Source organism: Haemorhous mexicanus, chromosome 9, assembly GCF_027477595.1.
Source record: "Haemorhous mexicanus isolate bHaeMex1 chromosome 9, bHaeMex1.pri, whole genome shotgun sequence".
NCBI classification, from domain to species: domain Eukaryota; kingdom Metazoa; phylum Chordata; class Aves; order Passeriformes; family Fringillidae; genus Haemorhous; species Haemorhous mexicanus.
In genome coordinates, this window is record NC_082349.1 from 26,417,411 (window position 1) to 26,437,847 (window position 20,437).

The following is a 20,437-nucleotide window of genomic DNA, read 5'->3' on the forward strand; positions in this document are numbered from 1 at the left end:
TCCTCTGAAGGTGGAACAAAATCTGTGGCCTTTGTGAGAGGCTCATTAGTTAAAGCTGAAAAGCTCTGATGTGGCAGAGTGTCCTTCCTGCCTCTCCTCAGTGCATTATTTTGTGGCACACGGAGCAGGTGAAGACTTCCAGTGGGAGATAGGAAACAGACTGAGCTAAATAATCATTCCTATGGTATGAGCCAGGGCAAAAACGTGATTATACAGACCATGGGTGTGGAGGGATGTGTAGTGCCTATCATGCATATTTATATCTATGCATAAACCATATTTGTGTATGCACACAAACTGTGGTACATATAAATTAGTGACTTCAAAGCTAGAAGTCCAAATTTATTCACATTACAGTTTTCAGCAGGGTGATGACTCCAGCCATAAGGTGCTGATTACCTGCAGCTCAGTGGGGCTTCCTCAGCTTCATACAGAAAAATGTTAATTTATCAATGATGAAAAAGTACTGAGGCCTAGACCAAATCACAGATTCTTAGTTCTTTATTATTTTATTAATATTTGACTCAAAGCCTCCCACTGCTCAGTACACAGCAGGTAACTTCATGATGCTCACTTTTTTTTCCCCCTCCTAAATCTGAAGTTCATTTGGGTTCCAAACTATTATTTTAGAAATTGATCTTGCTTTTATTGAAGTTAATAGGGATGGTCTGATCTCCTTGAATTGTCCAAGATCAGCCCCTCACTGAACACACATATATTGAGCAAAAAGAAAACCATGATAGGAAGAGGATGCAGTAGCAAATTTATTTTTTAAAATGTTCTCTTATGCTGATATAGGATGAGATTAGGAAGAAGTGAGATTACTTCCCCATTAAATGACTGGCTGTAGTACTACCTGCAGCTCTAGGACAGTGGCTTCAGTGCAACCTTTCTCAAGCAGCACTTGGGCTCTGTTTGCCAAAGTGTATTTCTGCTGATTTTGCACCCATATGAGGTTACTAGTGTTTCAGGAGAGTAAAAAATGTCTGCTTGTGGTTTTGAGGAGAGGTGAAGCTTTGGGAGGATTAAGAAAGAGCTGCACTAGGTATCCCTGAGAACTAGAAAATAATGTTTCCAGAAACATAATATCTTCTACCACTCTTTTTCTTCTTAGGAAAACTTAGGTAAGTAGTTTGATCATCCAATTTTCCATTTAGATTTTCAAAAACTGCTGAAGAAGTAAGCTTGCTGGTAAAAAGATCTTTCTTCTGTTTTCAGCGGGTGTTGCATCTCAAGCAAGAAATGACTGAGACTGATCACAATCAGATATGATTTTGAATTAATACAAATGAAGTAAAAATATTTGAGTCCTACAAATTATTGTCTGGGGCTGAGAAGAGTGACAAGTCACAGCAATCTATGTGACTAAAAAGTAAATTTTTGGGCACATTGGTGTAAACAATGAATTGACTTCTGTAATTAATTCTTCACAAAGGCATTCGGAGAGTAGGAGAAGAAATAGGAAAGGATAAGACGGGAGGATTGCATCACTTGAAGATCCTCAAGTTGTTCTGTTGGCTTGTTGTACAAATGCTGCCTTCTGCACTGAGCTCTGTAAAAACATTCAGCTGCTTGTTTTCATGTTTCTTAGTTCTCGTTTTCACTCACAGGGTTTCAGCATTTCATGAACAAGCACCCCAAACACAACTCCAGTGAACTCAGCATCTGTTGGGGAGGTTTGCTCTCACTGGAGGTGGATCAGCTTACAGAAAATATCACAGATCTTTTTTATATGCCTCCCCTGCTTAAATTATACACGTCTCAGAGAGAAAAATGATTGGAGGCAAGAACTTTTAGGTAGTTTCTGGATGGAACTCTGCTGATTAGCACTACAACAGTATCTGAGACCGAGGGTCTGTTGCTATGCTTAGATACAGAGAGGAAGAGATCCAGTCAAATGTTTCTGTTCCCAAAGCTGGTCTTGTGGCAAAGCACCTATTTAAAATGAGTAACTCCTTGTAGGGATGGAGTTGAGCAATGACAGCAGTCTGTGAAGTCTGATATCTAAACGGATTGTTCCTCTGAAGTTGTTTCTTATATCCTGTAAATGTTAGCAGGGCCACTCTAGCTTTATCTCTGCACACTTAATGTGTCAGAGTCACTCATCTCTGCACATACAGACACTGTAAGGTTCTGACTTCACTCCTTTTTATAGCATTCTTTTGTGATGTTGTATTTAATAAACATGGGGGTTTTTTTTCTAGGAATGAAGTTATTTTTGGTTTTATCTGGCAGACTTGTTTGTCAGATACATGAATCTGAATTACTCTACATTTTCTCAAAATCAGATCTATCTCCTACTATCCTTCATTTCATATGGATCCATGACTGATTTTGCAGCTACAACAGAACATCCTTCTCTTGTCATATGCATCGCATTTTTCTGCCAGTCATGAATTCACTTTCCTTCACATGCATTCACTTGCTTAATCTCTACATGAGACCATTACAAATCGAAGCTGACATAGTCTTTCCAAACGGCTCCCGAACAGTAAATCATGCCACATTCCACTTTCTCCCCACTCTGCCCTACACAATTTATCACTAAATGAAAGCCACACGGAAAACGCACTTGAATCCAGCGGTGAATCACGGCACAGACTGTTGGTAACAAAGCCCTTACCTTTTTAAATGCATGATGCTCTCTAAGTCTCTAAGAAATCGCAGCCCAAGAAGCAGGTCCGCCTCGCGGTGCGCGGCGACAGTTTACACCCTATTTTCTTCACCTCCCTTCTTACAGCATGCTACATCTAGTTCACGCTGCTGTCTCCAGGATTGGCTGGTGCATCTCAGAGGCGCACACAGGACTCCAGCCTGGAGCACCCCGCAGCCCCGCGTTAACCCTTTGCGGTGAAGCCTCTGTTCCCTCTGCCGCACGGGCTGGCGGCTGCGGGGGACGCACCGCTCCCTGGAGAGGGGTGTTCTCTCTTCCCCCCACAAAACGAGCTGCCTTCAGCTGCTGAGGATGGGGAGGGGCCAGCCGGGGGTCCCGCAGCCGGGACAGGCGCTGCCGCCCCCGGCTGCCGGTGCTCGCTCTGCCCGGAGCCGGAGCACCCCTCGCCCCTCCTGCTACCGGCACGCTCCCCCCGACCTCCGCCGTGTCATCAGCCCTTCCTTCCCCCGGGACCTGCTCCGAGGACACGCGGAGGAGCGGGGCAGATGAAGCCCGGGAGGCTGAGAAGGCAGGCTGGACGCTTAAAAGTGTTCCCTCTGCCAGGGCCACCTCCCTGGACGTCCGTCTGCCACCGCCAGCGTGGGAAATCGGGAAATGAACTCCCGGCCAAAAGGGAGTCCCAGAGCCACGCAGCTTCAGGGGAGATGGAGGTAATCCTTGGCAGTGAAGACAGACACGGGCAAGCAGGGGGCCTGGACATCTAAATGCAGGGAAGAGAGATGTTTGGGAGTCAGGAATGGGCCGCGGGGCTCGGGAGGTATTTCCACACCGCCAACGTATTGTACAAAAAGCAAAAGAACCAACTACTGCAAAGCAAAACCGGCCTGGCTGCTGCCCATTATTCCTGTTTTTTTTCTGAGTCATCCAGCCCCATGTGTGAAGGAGATATCCCTGAGCTGCGGGTGCGGAATGCTGGAGATCAAGGGTAGTGGGAATATTCTCTATTCACATGATTGCAACATGTCTCGCTTGTTGCAATCACCCATTAAGTCCACGTTACGCGCATTGATTTATTTGATGCTGCATGCAAAGGGGTTGATGTGCATCCCCTCGCCTTCCGCTGAGTATAGAAATGCCACCCGCTCCAACCTGTGTCACTTTTGCTGTCCAGACACCGTTGTACTGTCATCCGTCATAGTGCCTGTGAGCTAAACAATTCCACTGCCCTCATCCTGTGTCTCACCGTCTCCCATCCCCGTCAGCAGAGGGAAAATCGAGTGCTCTTAAACCCGGGAAATCTTCTGCTGATGGGCACATAAATCTCTTCTGCAGAGCGGTAACGTTTAAGCAGCACGGCCAGGAGATGCTCACTGGCTGAGCTATTCCCACTATAACAGAAACCCCTCAGGACTTGCTGGTTTGTTTTGGGTTTTTTTTCTTTCCTAAAGGTTTAGGGGGGGTGGGAGATTAAAATTCAGGGAGAGGCTTTGAAATGCACTCCCTGCCTAGGGAGGGAAGGGGGGTATGACTGCACGGAAACTTTCCTAAGCAGCCTGGTGCGGGAGGATCCCGGCAGTAGCAGCGCCAGAGGCAGGTAATTCAGGGGAAATGTTTGGGATTTGGATAATCACCTCAGTCATGGAAAGGTCCGGGGCAGGAGGAGGAGAGGGGGCAGAGGGGCAAGTCGGCAGGAATGGGAAAAACCTGCTGGAGTCTCCGGGAGAAGGACGCTGAGCTGGAAGGAGATAAGTAGGCACGGGGGCTTCGAGCTGGTGGGGGAAGATAGGAGCTGGAGGAAGGGTGGATTTTGAATACCATGCTTGAAGGGCTTTTTCACTACTCCTTTCCAGACAGGAGCCAGCAATCTGGCGGCCGAGGGGGAAGGCAGCAGGGCGGGGAGGGGGAGGGTGGAGGGAAGAGCAAGGGGGGAGCACACTCTGGTATTGAATTGGTCTTTCCCGTCTTCTGCATGCCACCGGGCAATAAATTCTGATCTTGTTATTCCTCCCAGGCATCTCTACCTGCCTGCAAGCCTTGAGCAACTTCCTAGTGCTCTCTGCAGGTGCTGCTTTGGAGACATGACCGCGCACACACAGACACACACAGACACAAACACATACACACTTATTCTGCAACCAAATGACAGAGTTACACGGAGCCCAGTCAGACATAGCATGTTTCCTCTCTGCCTTCTGCTATTGACCGTGGGAGGATCTCTGCCGCTCATTAGAGACACTGAAATCCCGAGGTATTAACCACAAATAGCACTCTGAAGGCACTTGTCCTTTTTTTAAATGTAGTGTGTTTATTTCCCTTGGTTCCTCTCTCTTTTTTTTTCAAAGTAGCCCCTACTTGATTCAAGAGCTCTACCTCAGGTACGTCTATAGATGGGCGTACGTTTCCCTGCGCTCCTCAGGAGCCAGTTTTTGGCCAGCGAAAAACACAGGTGTGCCCGAAAATAGTGATAAATGAAATCGGGTGCGATGGGACTGAGAAGTGAGGAAAGAGCGAAGAGCGAGCGGCGGCCGCAGAGGCTGGACAGAAGCCCTGGCAGCAGCAGGACAGAAGCCCCGGGCGCCGACCCCGCTGCTACCCCCCCCCCCCCCCCCCCCCGCCTGGCCACTGCCCCCTCCCAGCACATGCGACAGGACTTGAGCTCTGGAAATCCTTTCCTATCCCTTCTGGAGAGCCCTTCCCCACCCCCAATCCTGTGCAAGTTCTTCAGGGGATGGGGGAGAGCAGTGAACTTTTCCAGCTGATCTCCCCCCTCAGGTTCCCAGACGTTCCTGGTGATGCTCCCGGCTGCCTCAGCCAGCAGCAATCCCGTCCTTTCCTTCCCCCCGCACGGGGGGACACTGAGCCCTTCCAGCGCCCTCGTCTGCGGGGGTTAAACCGGGGAATGGAGCAGGTACAGTGCCGTATGGAAACATGAATACAATGTGATGAATAAGCAGCGGAACGGCGGCTCTGGAAGCGGCGCTGCGGTGCGCGCTGTAATCAGCGCCGAGCGCGGTGGCTGGGAATGAACGTGAGCAGAAAACTGGTGCTTCCTAATTCCTTCGAGTTTAGAAAGTGGATCCAGCCCGTTGGGGAATAAGGGGAAGCAAAACTTTTTTTTTTAAATTTATCTTTTCTTTTCTTTTTATTTCTCCCTGCTGTTTTTAGTGTCCTTCTTGTTGGAAGCACGCCACCTGAACGCGAAATCAAACCTACTCACCGGGTGAAATTGCAGGAGGCGAAGCAGCTGTGAATAAAACGCATCCCGGCTCCGACCATATAGTCCATGATCTGCGGCTTCAAGCTAGAGGAAGGCTGAGCAGGGTGGGGGGACTTTGGGAACCAGCAGCGGTTCTGCGTGTGTGACAACCCATTTACACCGTGCGTGCCTGTCTGTGTGTGTGTGTAGGGCAGAGAGAGGCTCCAAACCCGAAACGGGGGGAAAGAGGGAGGGGAGAAGGAGGAGGAGGAGAGGGAAGCAAACCCGAATAGCAAGAGGACTTGCGAAGAGGGATGGGATTCGCTGGGGTAGATGTGGGGTGGTTTTTTTGGTGGGTTTGTTTTTTTTTTTTGGTGGTTTGTTTTTTTTTTTTTTTTTTTTTTTTTTTTTGGTGGTGATGGAAGCGATTCTCGAGGAAAGAATAACAAATTGTGGGATCTCAGCCGCAGGTAGGAGGAGAGGGGCTTTGCCCACGCAGGTGAAACCCAGACAAGACCGCACCGAGGAGCGGGAGGCTGGAGCCAACCGGGAGGGTCGGAGAGCTCCGGGGACTGTCCCCTCGGGGCGGAGGGTGCTCGGGGAGCAGAGACCGAGCTTGGGGGAGCGCTGGGGCCCGGGGCAGCTCCCGGTGCGAGGCACGGCGGGGACAGGGCTCGGCTCGGGCGCAGCTCCCGGGGCACGGCGGGGACAGGGCTCGGCTCCGGCGCAGCTCTTGCTGGCTGCGGGTGGCTCAGCACCAGCCTCTCCTCCGCCTCCTCCTCTTCCTCCTGCGCCCGCAATCCAGCGAGCCACGGCGGCGATCCCGATCGGGTAAGAACATACCTGGCCCCCACCCTCGGCCAGCCCTTTGTTTCTCATCTTTTTATTTCATATTTCCCGCAGCCCTGCTCCCCGCCCGGCTCCGCTCTCGCTCGGACCCCGGCAGGGAAGGGATGCGGAGATCCCAGAGCGGGGAAGCGGATTTTGGGAGCGACCCTCTGGCCAGGAGCGATTGCGGGGAGAGGGGATGGGCGGAAATTCCCCTGCTCATCACCCGTGTCCCTCTCCTGCCCCGGGTAAGCGGAGCATGTCCCCTCCATTTCCCCCGCTTCTCGATGCTTCCAGGCTCTCGGCATGGAAATAATGACCTGGATCGGTGGAAAAATCACCTTTTCTTCGCATAGCGGCTCCGGAATGCGTGCGGAATTTGAAGGTGTGTGGGGTAGAGGGAGGCAGCACCAGCATTTATGGAGCTTGATGCATGTGCCCCCCTCTTCTGGTCCCTCTTCTACACCCGGGCTGTGAACGGACACACGTTCATGGCTAACAATAATGCTTTTCCCTGGGTACAGCCGGGCTGAGAGCTGAGCACGGGTAAAGTGAAAGGCAGTCTGTGTCAGGAGCAGCGTGCAGAGCAGCACACGGAGCTCTGGCATCCTGGCAGGGCAACAGGGCTGGGTGCTCCTCACGCTCAGCAGGATCAGTGAGCGCAGCAACCATGAGAATATGTATGTGATGTGTGTGCCAGGCAATGTGGAGAGTTACACCAGCACTCGTCTGCTGTGCTCTGTGCGGTCTGTAAAAGAGATGGCAATTCTGGGTTTTTATAAAGAAGCTTTTTGTCTTCTTTCTATTGTGTCTGTAAGCACCAGTGTGAAGCTTTCCTGTCTGTTTGCCAGCCTGACAGGTTTCTGATTCCAGAATCTGCTGGGGAAAAGTCGGAAACCGCAGGAACCCAAGATTCCTCTGGCATCTCATTGGTTTGTTCCTGTCAGCATATTTAATCATTTTTATGCTAAAGAATCGTGGAGTGAGCTGATCTTAGCAATGATTTACGCTGCTTGGGGCTTTATTGATTTTTTTTCTTTAGCGAGGATGTAAGAAAGGAGTGAAGGAAGGCTGATATGGTTTGTAAAAAAAATCATTCAGTGTACACTTCAAGTGTAGTCGCTGTTAAATATATAGATATAGATACGATGATTGATCATGATACTTTATGCAGTTATAAAAACAAAAGGTCTCTTTGCTTCAGGATATGATTTCTCTTACAGCAACAGGTAGCAAAGGCTCCTCTGCCCCCTTCTCTCCCCTTATCTCCTCCCCTTCAGCTCCTCCTGTCAGAATGCTCGGTTTAAAAGGTTTAAAAGGTCAGCCCGTTTATGTAAATATTGTGCTTTCCTTAACAAAGACCGCTGCACATCAAGGCTGCAGTGACTGCCACATAGACTTGGGATTCAAGGCATTCAGTAAGGGTACTGTTCATTTCCTAAGACTGATAAAATCTGGCAAAAAACAAAGGACAGACGTAGCGTGTGCCTGGGATGGATCAACAGCGCCGGGGAGCCCGTGGGCAGCAGCACCGTCACGGCAGAGTTGGGTACTGCAATGTCCATCGGACCCTTCCATCGCTTGTGTGTGACAGAGGGACCCACTAAATGTACAAAAAGAGATTTGCTGCTGTGCTAATGCCTTTCTTCTCTTTCCTTCAGGTTTCTTCTTCTCACTAGTGATGTCCTAGGCTGAACTTGCTTTGCAGCTCCTTCACACCAAAGGGAGCTTAAATCAGCCAAAGAGGATTTTGAGCCTGACCAACCTCACCCTCCCACTGAAAGAGATTGACTTCATTAGTCCTGGCTCAGACACTTCACAATTAGGTGGAGTTTCTAGTCCATAGCATCCAGAGGTGCAGTGGACATAGCCTGGTCTTTATTTCACTGCGCTCACTTTCCCTCCCTGCCACCTTCTTTCACCTACAGGGCAGGACAACTCGGTGTCCTCAGGTTGTATCAGCTCTTCTGGTTCTTTTCCACTTTAAATTTAATAAGAATATTCTGATATTATTCACTTCAAAGAATCATAGAATTATGGGAAGGGACCCTAAAGATGATCTAATTCCAGCCCCTCTTCCCATTCTACCAGAACAGGCTGCTCAGAAAAGATTGTGTCCATTACCAAAAGGTTAAAAATGTTACTTTGGAATTGCAACACAGAGTTGACCCTGTGGTCAACTCTTAGACCTAATTGCCACCACAGTTTGATTTGAGCCCTTAAAATCATTCTGAAGCAGAGTTAAAGTGTTGTAGAGGATTATAATGCCTTTTCTTCAGTGGTGTTAATAATCTGTGGCCTTAAAATATGATAGTACAAAATCTCATTTTAGGGCAAAGTACTGAAGTCACAAACAATGGAACAAACTGTGCTTAAAGGAGGCAGAAACTTAGATCCCCGCCAAAAATGTTAAATCCAGATTGGGACACTGTCTGCAACAGAATCCTGTGAGGGAGGAGTGGCACATCAAATTCTCTCTTCCCAAAAGCCTTGTGACCCTGAATTAGAGGTCATTAGAGTCCTTTGTCCTGTAAATCTGCATTTCACAGCAGTGTTGGTAAACACATTTTAACAGCTTATCCCATAACATTTTTTTTTCTACTTCATATGATCAACTTTTTGGTCATCTTTCTTCCAGAACCTGCTAAGTGCTTCTCTTTAACTACCAAAAAAATGTAATTTATTAAGGGAGTTCAGTAGTTAGTCTTAGTTTGCAACCTATTATGCAAACAATACTGTCACCTTCTTGCAGTGACTTCCTTCTCCCAGCTTTAATGAATTCCCTGCATGCTACTCTGCTGTAAATTCTCCATCTAAAAATTCCATCCACTATGTGATGTGTCAGGGGAAACCACACTTGACTTTTGAAACAGTTGGGAGGAGCAGAATGAAAGCCTACTAAAGTGCCTTGCCCTTAACAGAAATTATGGCAAGCAATTAAAGTTGGAGCAAAAAGACTTAAGCTTTGGACTGCTTATGTTCTTAGTGCTTTAACTTGGGTGAAATTTTTTTTAGAAGTCTGATTTGAATGTCAAATTTGCATATTTATCCAGAAAACATAGGGAGTGCTTAATTGCCTGTGTCCAGCATTCATATTTAGCTTGGGAAGCAATGCTTCACATATTCATGAGTTTCATTTCTAGCTGCTGTTTGCACCCCTAAATTGCCCTGCGTATCTAAACAAGCCCTGTAGCTGCTCATTACAGAAACAAATGTGCCATATTTAGGATATTTCAGAGACACCTGGTCATAGAGGAGAGGCTTCTGCTCCATTGGTGCACCCCAGTGTGCCTAGGGTGGGTTCATGCTCCCAGGAGCAAATAACACAGTAGGGCTGGCTGCTGCTGGGCAGGGCTGGCACAGCTCCACTCTGTCCCAACATTCCCTGCCATGGAGGGGCAGGGAGAGGGCACAGCCTGGCCAGCTGCCCCAGACTGACCAAATGGACAGTCCAGAGCATTCAGAGACAACAGCTAAGTGGGGGTGGAGGATTGGGGAGGAGGATGTGTTATTTCCAACATTTACCTTCCAGAGCAGCAGCTCCATGTGCTGCAGTCCCGCTTCCCAGGAAGAGACCAGACCTAGCTAGCTGATGGGAAGTAGAGAATAAAATCTGCAGGCTTTCTCATTGCTTGAGAGGACACAAAATTCCCTTTTGTTTTGGTAAACTGCCTTATCTCAACCTATGAGGCTTTTTCCATCTTGTTTTCTCTCCACTGTCCAGCTGGAAGGGGGAGTGGGCAGAGCAGCTTGGTGGGCACCTTGCATTAACAGAGATGTGATTCACTTGAATAGAATTATGCCTCACTTGCAGAGGAGATTTTTTTAGGATCTCCCAACATTTCACCTACAGAAAAATGAACCAATACTGTATCTTTTCTTTTTTTTCCCCAAAATATCAAAGATATAAAACACGTTTCTGTATTCACTTGCCCTGTCCTTTGGCAGCAGGAGATGAACTTAAAGGCTGGGGTTATTTTCAGGCTCTTGCTGCCATTGAAGCAGTTTTCTTAGAGAGAATAACCTCTTTGAAGAGGTGGTATTTATCCACTAGCAGGTGTTAATTGCAAGATCTGTAAGCTGAACTCAGCAGACATTGCCAGGCACACATGTCTAGGAGGGACAGAAAAGCACCTGAGATGTGGAGGCACAAACTTCTCCAGGGCCTGCCACCTTCCTGAGCCCTATTCTTGAAAGGTTAAGATTAAAGATTTATTCTGTTGAACCTTCCCAGCTGCTGTCATCTGTGCCAGGCAGGGTGATGTGAGGTTCTCCTCATGGCTGTCCTGGGATAGGCTTGGTTGACACTTGTTAATTCTTAAGGGATATAAGGCAAAGGATGTCTGCTGTCACACGGTGTGAGAGGGAAAATCAGCACTTTAAAGTGCTCCCAACCTTGACATTAAAGTTGAAAAGGTCAGCAGGAAATGGGTTGTCTTCAAATCCATGGGACAATGACAACAGCAACATGCGGCAATACATTACTGACTCTATTGCTATTATTATTTTTTGAGTTCAGGCATATCTTGGCCATGTTTCAATGACCAAGAGCCATGCAGGGAAAAATATGGGTTTGCCATTTTTAAAATATCCTCTGATGTATTCAGGTATTTCTTCCACCTAACTGGACTTTACAAAATCACACAGAAGTCTATGTTAATTTCAAGAAGTGTTTGTAGAGAAAAAGGTAAAGGAGGAGATGCATTTGAAATCATGCTGAAGTGCTGTGGTGGAGATTCCTGTGCATCAAATGCCTGTTTTTCTTTAAAAAAATTGATTCAGTTACTGAGAAGGATGAAAACAGTATAATCCGTATTTCTGTAGTTGATATGATGGAGAGAGAATGGAGGCCCCTCTGCCACAAGCACTGATTTTACAGGCAGTGTGAGAAGCACTGACCTCTGCAGATTTGTAGAGGAATTGAGGTGTAATTTTAGAGTGCTTGTGTTTAAATAAAGGAATCATGCACCTCCTGTTGGGTTTTAGCCCCAGGTGACCTCAGTGTCGACACACAGAGCTAGAAAAAAAATCCTACCAGTTGGTGCTGATAGTCAGAAAGGAGCCCCTTGTAGACAAAAAGCCTCTTCCTATAGAGTTTGGATCTGAAATGCATTTGAATTCATGCTGTAGGACAAAAAAAGAGCTGAAATTAATAGAAGACCCCCTCAATGAATTTTCTGTGGCACGTGTAAAAGAACAAGACCCACATTCAGAAACAAATGAGTGTTTGGAAGGGTGGTGGAGCCAAGTGAAGTTCAGTTGATGCTTTGCAGAGTCAAGGAATTGCGCAATAAAAAGACAGAGTTTTACAAAGTGGCTGTGCTGTGAAGAAAAACTTGCAGAGAATGCGACTTGCATTTAGAAAATAGATTATTTTACAGATATTGGTTCCATTTGATAGTCATTCCCTGAATAACGTCTGCTGCATTATCTCAATAAATCTGGTTATCTCCCACAGAAACGAGCTGAGCAAAAGATCTGTAGTAAGTTTTGAAAATAACCTTTGTTATTATGTGTCATTAACTCATAAGAATCAAACTACATGGCCACTAATGACACTGAACAAGAATGATACAGTTTCTTGAACATTCTGTTCCATGCATTTCCAGTCTCTAGCCTGCACTTAAAATACAGCAATTTTACAAGCATTTCTCATTTGCCCAGGCTATGGAGTAATGAGATAGAGAAAGCATGAAGAATTTGTATGGATGAACTCCATTTACCTAATTTCCAACCCAAACATAACAATATGAAAAATAAGTGATAGGTGTATAAAATTGTGTATTTCTTTTCTCAGTTCTTGTCTTGCAACAGTCCAGGATGAGTCATTGTGCCTTGTCAGCAGCAGCCATCACCCTTTTGACATTTTCCCCAGCTGCTGGGGGTGAGAGCAGGGAGGTATCAGCCTCTCTTCTCAGTCTCAATGGAAAGGAGGCAGTAAAAAACCCCAAAACTTCCTCTTTTATCATTTATTTGATTACGTTCTCCATTTGTCAGAGCAGCAGAGCACAAAGCCCACATGGATTTTGTGAAGCACTCTGGCTTGTAAGCATCCATTTAAAACTTCAGCAGATGAGGATGGCTTCGTGGCTTTAGCATGTGTTTTGCTGAATCACATGCCAGCAGGAATTTATTCTTTTGAAGTGTTGCAAAATGCCTTTACCAGAGCCATGTTTCAGTTGCATTTCTTCAAATGAGGTTGGAGAGAAAGTAAATGAAATCTCAGAACCTGGTTCAAAAAAGACACATGCTCAATTTTGAGTTAGCTGTGTTGATTTTGCTCAACCCTAGAAATAACATTCACTTTTTGGCATAGCTCTGACACAGCAGAACACTGTCTTGTTCCTAGTAGGACATTAAGAAACCAGACATCCATTCTCTTGCTTGGTTTTTTAATCAGATAAAGACATGAAAAGTAACACTGCAAAAATGTATTAACATGGGATAATCTCAATGTCCCTATTTGTTGTGCACTTTAAATAACAGAGTAAAAAAACCCTACAAGGATAACAACAAAACAGCCCTAGGGAAACATTCTCACTGAGCACTACCTGGGTTTCCTAAAGGAAATGGAAAATCTTCTCAGCCTGGAAGTTATTGCACAATTAATTGGATATAATTCTATAACTGGCATTATATGGATATAAAATTATATATATATATAATGTATACTATATTATATATATAATACATATAAAACAGGTACATAACAGACAATATAATATAATATAATATAATATAATATAATATAATATAATTAATATAATTAATATAATTAATATAATTAATATAATACAATTAATGCAATGCCATAAAATGTAATATAATTAATATATATAATGTACATGTATATTATATATAATTATATCATTGTCAGTATATAATTAGCATTATGTATATATTATATACTGAGCATATATGTTAGCATTTGCTCTTTTGAGACAACTGAGCACTATTAGAGTCTGAATTGAGCTTGGAGCTAGAAGATGGTATGGGTATTAATCCAGTTGTAGCTGCTCTGGTTTAACCAGTCTGTACCCCACAACTCTACCTTGTAGTTAGTGCTCCAATCATTTTCTACTGTTAAGAAATAACCCTAGCCTGATCCTTTTCCCAAATTCAATAGTCAGCACTCTTGTGTTTTTAATGCAAAGACTTGCATAAAATCAAAAAAAAAATGCTGCTACAAATAAATTAAGAAAACAATTGTAGTTTCTCTGATTTGTGAATTAGTAAAAAAAACCAATTTTCTCTGTATCATTAAAATAAGAAAACCAAAGGAAAGGCTATTCATCTTGTTCTACAACAACAGCAACAAAAAGAATTCTCAGAAATTAATTTTCCTTTCACAGTAGGAGGAAAAAAGATCAGTGAAGTACAAAAAAAAAAAAAAAAGCTCTACTGCCACACCTTCAAACCAAGTCACTCCTAACAAAAATAGACATCACCAATTTTCCAAAGCAGCCATTGCTCACAGCCTGGCTTGGCACCAGTCTGATAGTGGGAGGTGGTCAGGGATTGCCTTGGAATCAACTGGGGGTTCTGGCTTAGTTTGGTTTTTATTGTTTAGGGGTGTTTTTTTACAGTCACTGAACTCTTTTTGTCTCAATCCATGAGTTTTTCTCACTTTAGCCTTTCCTGTTCTCCTCTCCCATCCTGCTTTGGGGTGGGAGGAGGAGTGAAGAAGCAGCTGGTGAGCTGTTAGCCAAGGTGTAGTTAACTCTCCACAGGCTCCAGGGCCAGGTTTGGAGATGGAGAAGCTGTCCTGCCATAGCATTTGTGAGGTTTTGGCACAGAGTTTTCTTGTCTCCAAAATACTGCATCTCCCTGCAGCTTTCCTTGTTCACTAATCTCAATGTCTGTTAAATAAATAGTTTCCCACGTCCCTAACATATGTAGTAAAACACAGAAAATAAGAGCAAGCCCTTGAGAAGGTGGGAGTACATCCTCACACAAAAAATATTAACATTATTAAGCTGAGGTTTGCTGCAGTGTTTCATTCTCTGAGTAGCTGTCAATGCCATGCTTCTCTACTTGGTGAGTTCTGATTTCTTGTGTTTGCCCTTTCCTTTGGTCACTTATTTCCTTGATAACTGAGCACAGTTTGTACATCTCCTGGTACTCTGCCCTGGCTGAACACACACACAAAATAAGCCTTTCACAGAAGCAGGGAGGCCCAGATGTCCTCATTTGCTGCAGTTTTGCCAAGAAGTCTGTGTATAAGGGTCTTGGTTTGAAAAGCCAGGTGTCTGCTAAGGAAGGCAGGAGCCTTCCCTGAACTGGAAAATGTAAACCCCCTCCCTATGAATTATTATAATTTTGAAATTAAGAAGCTCTCAGGCAAAGATATGGGAATAGGAATAGCAGTTCTTTATTAGGGAAAAAATAAAAATAAAATTAAAAATGCAGTAGTACAAAACAACACTGCCAGAGTCAGAGCAGGCCCTGGCCCCCTGTGTGTCAGGGTGGTGGTACAGTCCCATCCCAGGGGGGCTCAGGGTGGTGGCACAGTCCCATCCCAGGGGGGCTCAGGGTGGTGGCACAGTCCCATCCCAGGGTGGCTCAGGGTGGTGGCACAGTCCCATCCCAGGGGGGCTCAGGGTGGTGGCACAGTCCCATCCCAGGGGGGCTCAGGGTGGTGGCACAGTCCCATCTCAGGGGGGCTCAGCCCTCCTGCAGTGCCAGCTGTGGTTCTGCTGGAGCAGGGATCCTGCTCAAGGGGGGAGTTTTCCTCTGCAGCTCCAGGGCTGCTGGAGATGGGCCTGCTCTCCCTCTGGGAATGCAGGGCAGGAGAAAGCTGCTCCTCTGGGAATGCAGTGGGCAAAGGCTGCTGTGCTGTTCCCAGGTCAGATTAGATCCAGGTAGGAATGCTTGGCTCCTCCCCTGGGCAGAGCATCTCCCCATGGGATGGTGGAATTTGATCAGCCATGCAGGGACACTCAGCCATGGACAGAAGGTAATTAATAATTAATGGCCCATGAACAGCAGAGATCTCCTGGAGGGAGGATTGGCTGTGGGAGAGATAAGAAAACTGCCCAATGAGCAGAAGAGAACTGCCTCACCTCTAACAGAATAGAATACACACATATCTTATAACCCAGGACAACAAGCATCACTGGAGGATCCTATCACTGCCTTCATCCTCCACCTCACTGCCTTATGCTTGCCTGTTATGCTCTGGCCCTGCTGAGGCAGGGATTGTTTGGTCAAGGGGTTCTGGCTCATTATGAGTTTGCTGAGACGGCCCCTGCCTTGTAGCATCACAAGAGCACAGCAGGAGAGGAGATCCTGCTGGTCCATGGAATGCCACCACACAGTGATCACTTCTACCCACACCTGTCTGTAACTAAGACATTATTTTGTGTTTTCTATTAAAAAAAAATCTTTAAAACACATGAAAATCTAAGATGATATGGAAATACCTATTTTTCACAATGTCTGCAAAATAAGATTGTAAAATTGTTCCTGGTTTGATTGGAAGTTAGAAGGAATTCAAAACACGCACATTTTTATTCAGCACATCAGCTAATAGTTTCAGTTGTCAATGAATATTTGGGTTTCTGAATATTTCTTTTATAGAATCACATTGGGTAGACAGACACTTATTGCTGAATCAGATCCTCTGAACTGAACCTTGCAGTTTGCTGAATTAAGCCTGATTAAAAAAAAATTTGACCCTAGGTTGGAAAAAAAATCTTCATGTTCTATTGGCCAATTTCTGACAGATTTTACCCGGCATTTCACTGCCAACTTGAAATCAACTTCAATTGTAAATATATTCAAGGATTTCTTTTTAACTCTACTTAAGATAAAGCTGCCATTAAATTGAAAAATAGAAAAAAAAAACAAACAAAAAACCACAACCAAGACTCAAATTTTCAATTTCTTCCAAACTGCAGAATTCTTAAAATAAAAAGTCCCCTTCACTTTTAGAAGTCTGTGAAGAAAATAACTTGATGGCCACCAGCTATTAGGGTTTTTTTTTAATGTTAACTATTTCTATAGAAATACAAGATAAATGTCTTTCAGATTTTTTTTTCTGCATCTCCTTCAGGTCATGTTTGCGTGTAGACGGTCAGCACAGTACCACATGCAACAGTTAATGAAAAAGTGTTTAATTATCCTGGTTTTTTTAGAGTTAATTTTCTTCTTAGTAGCTGACAGAGTGCTGTGTTTTGTCTTTAGAATGAGAACAATATGAATCACACACTGAGGGTTTGGTTGTTGCTCAGCAACCCTTACCCTAAGTAAAGGATTTTCCTTATATTATTATTTAATTTATTTCAGTTATTAAACTGTTCTCAACCCATGGGTTTTACCTCTCTCCAACTCTTCTCCCTGTCCCACTGGAGGTGTTGGGGATGAGTGAGCAGCTGAGTGATTCTTAGTTGCTGGCTGAGGTTAAACCACAACCCTGAAAAATAAAGTAATGTTTTATGTTTGTCACAGGTAATTGTGGTGCACTTTACAGTGGATTAGTCAATCTCTTCCTGTAGAGCTGTAAAGTTGGCAAGTGCAAAGAAGAACTCTTCTGCATAGCCTGCCAGTGAGTCTGTTTACAACAGTACTGGGAGTATTTTCCATTTGCAAATCAGCAATTGGAACAATGAAGTAATTTTAAGTGATGCTGTTTCTGAATGTGTTTATTGCTCAGTGATTACTGCATCATCACCTGCAACATCTTGCAGTGCTGGAAAATGAAAATCATTATCCTAACAAGTTTTCTGCAGGATTTTTCATTCAAGTTAGCTTAAGGACATGCAGATTGATTCTGCTAGCTTCTCCATGAAAATCTACTTCTGCACCCAAAATTATTCTCATCCTAGTCAAATATGGCCCACTTTAAAGACTCCTCTCCCAAAACACTTCACTATGATGATTGATGTCCCTGGCCAGCATTAAACACAATCTCTTTTGGTCACAGAAAACTTTTCCTGGAGACAAGCTCTCCCTGGTCTCAACAAATATTAAACTTAATTTGTAAGTACCTTGAGAAAAAAATTCTCTGAAAAATCTTCTGGTAATCCATCATCATAAAGGTAAGATCTCTACCTACATTAACAGTGATCTCACCCTTCAGCACTGCAGCTGGCAGTAATTACACACAAACCACACAGAAACTGCTCCATGTGCCTCCTGTCACAGAAATAATTTATACCAGTGCTGGGTTATCTTTGGCCAAGTGCCAGATGTTCACCCTTCCACTTCCACTCACAGAATCACAGAACATCCTGAGTGGGAAGGGACCCACAGGGATGATCCAGTCCAACTGTCCCTGCCCAGACACCCCAACAATCCCACCCTGTGCATCCCTTGGAGCATTGTCCAAACCCTCCTGGAGCTCTGGCAGCCTTGGGGCTGTGCCCATTCCCTGGGGAGCCTGGACAGTGCCCGGTACCCTCTGGGGAAGAACCTTTTCCTAATATCCAGCCTAATCCTCCCCTGGCATAGCTGCAGGCATTCCCTGAGTCCTGGCCCTGCCATAGAGATCAGAGATCAGGGCTGCATCAGTACTGCCCCTCAGAAGGGACATCCCCTCAACAGGAGAAGCAGAGAAAATCAGATTAAAAAGCTGGATGGGTTGTGGTAAGGACAAGGAGACCACTTATGAGTTACTCTCATGGGCCAATCATACTCAACTTGGGAAAAAATAATTTTATTTATTACCAGTTAAAACCAGAGTTGATAAATCAGAATGAAAGACATAAAATCAAAACAGCACCTTCTCCTCCTGCTTTTTCCCACTTTACCTCAGTCCGTAATTCCCAGCCCCTCTACCTCCTCCCCCATTGCTGAGCAGCCCAAGGGGATGCTGTGAGGGTTGTGGTCAGTCCCTAACAGCTCCTTTCTGCTGCTCCTTCCTCCTCACACTTTTCCCCTGCTCCACTGCTGTCTTCTCCTCAAGAGATGTCACCTCAGCCCCCTGGAACGCCTCCTCTCCCTTTTACTTCACTGACCTCAATGTCTGCTGGGCTGTCTCTCATCATCTTTTCCCTCACTCCTCTGCCTGCCCAGAATGTTTTTTCCCTTTCTTAAACACATTTTCACAGGGGCACCACCAATATTGCTGGTGGGCAGCTTTGTCTACACCTTTTCTTTGAAGGAAAAAGAGTAAAACAGAATGGGAATTGACTTTCTGGATGAGCTCATCACTACATGGAGAGACACCTTTGCTCAGTTCAGATTTCACATTTACCTAATTCTTCTTCTAAAACTTGTGGTTTTGCCTTTGCTCATATGCCTTCTTGAAGAGAAACTGATCAAAAAATGTGCCTGAGTGCTGTCTGAGGTGTAGCCAAAATCTCTGTGTAAATAGAGAGCCTGTAGAACGTGAAGAGAGTCTGTTCTGGTGTAATTTAAAGACATCACCAGGGTAAAAACCCCAAAACTCTGGCAAGCACCTCTCATAAGTTTTCAATGCAGGCAATGAACTAAATCCTAAGCCAAAGGAGAAGAGGTCCTCTCTTCTTTGTATGGCAGCTTCATTAGCTCTCACTGAGAGAGCCACAGCAGAATATTGCCTGGGACTTTATTAGCTTTGATAATTTGCCTCTGTTCTGAAATCCTAGTGACACCACCTGCACAGTGACAGGCTGGAAAAGCACTCTATGCTTCTCTCCAAGTGTGATTTTGTGTGCACCAAGAAGGTGCACCATAGAGCATGTGACATGAAAATCTAGTATTTTCCCTTTCTATGCAAATCACAGAAGTCTGGGGAGTTGGGCAGTTTTTAAAGGTGGTAATGAATATTTGTTTTAAATTTCAGGCTGAAGAGTAACTTCATTCCCTTTTTTAAAAACCTCCAAATGCTGCCAAAAAATAAAGACTTCAAAAGAGAGGAGACCAATAGAGAGCCATGTGGTTGACTGTCTTCTTTTGTTTACACTGGCTACACAAAATAGGAAATTGAGCCTTTACTCCAGTGGTGTTTGAGGTCTTTCCCAACCATAATGGCTTTATAATGCCCACTAAGGATTGGAAAGTCCTATATTCCCAAAAAGTGGAACATAGCCAGAAGGGATCTGTACAGCAAAAGTGTTAAGGATGTGGAAACCTCATCATGATCTTTTCAGGGAGAGAGAGATGAAGTTACATTAGATAGATGAAATCTGTGGCCTGCCTGCCTGCTAACACTTACAGTCAATCTCTTGGTTTGATTGTATTAGTAAAGATTCCAGTTTGGGAGCTCCAGGATTGCTCAGTGGTGAGAACCAAAGTGCAATAATTAATGTTGATGACCAGATGCACTTTAAAAGCCCACTCCTGGTGTGGATTCAAACTCTATTCCCTTATTTTATTTAGCTGGAGCAAAAAAAAACCCAGTTAGGGCTCCTATTTATTGCATTTAAGTGTCAGTGAAAGTGGCACAATGTGAGAGCACCTGACCATCAGAAATTCCAGTTCTGGGAGGCACAATCAGCACAGGTTGCTCAGAGAAACCTGATCTTTGAAACCACATATATCCTTCACTGTTTTCTCCCAAATCTGTTGTTTCTTGAAATCTCCTAGGAAACACTTACAAAATAAGAGAAATAATAGAGCCACACACAATAATAATTTCATTTCAATGGGTGTCTTGTCCCATCTTCAGCAGAGGTGTAACTACTCAGATTTCCCTTCTGATCTGATATATTTATGCTGGTTTTTCCAAACCAGTTTATGCCTATTAACATCCATTTCAACAGAATAAGAACACAATAAATTCATTTATCTGACAGTTCTTCAAAGGAAAATTTAGAAACACAAGAGATACAAATTCTCCTTGGCACTACAATTATAAATTTGACACACACCACTAT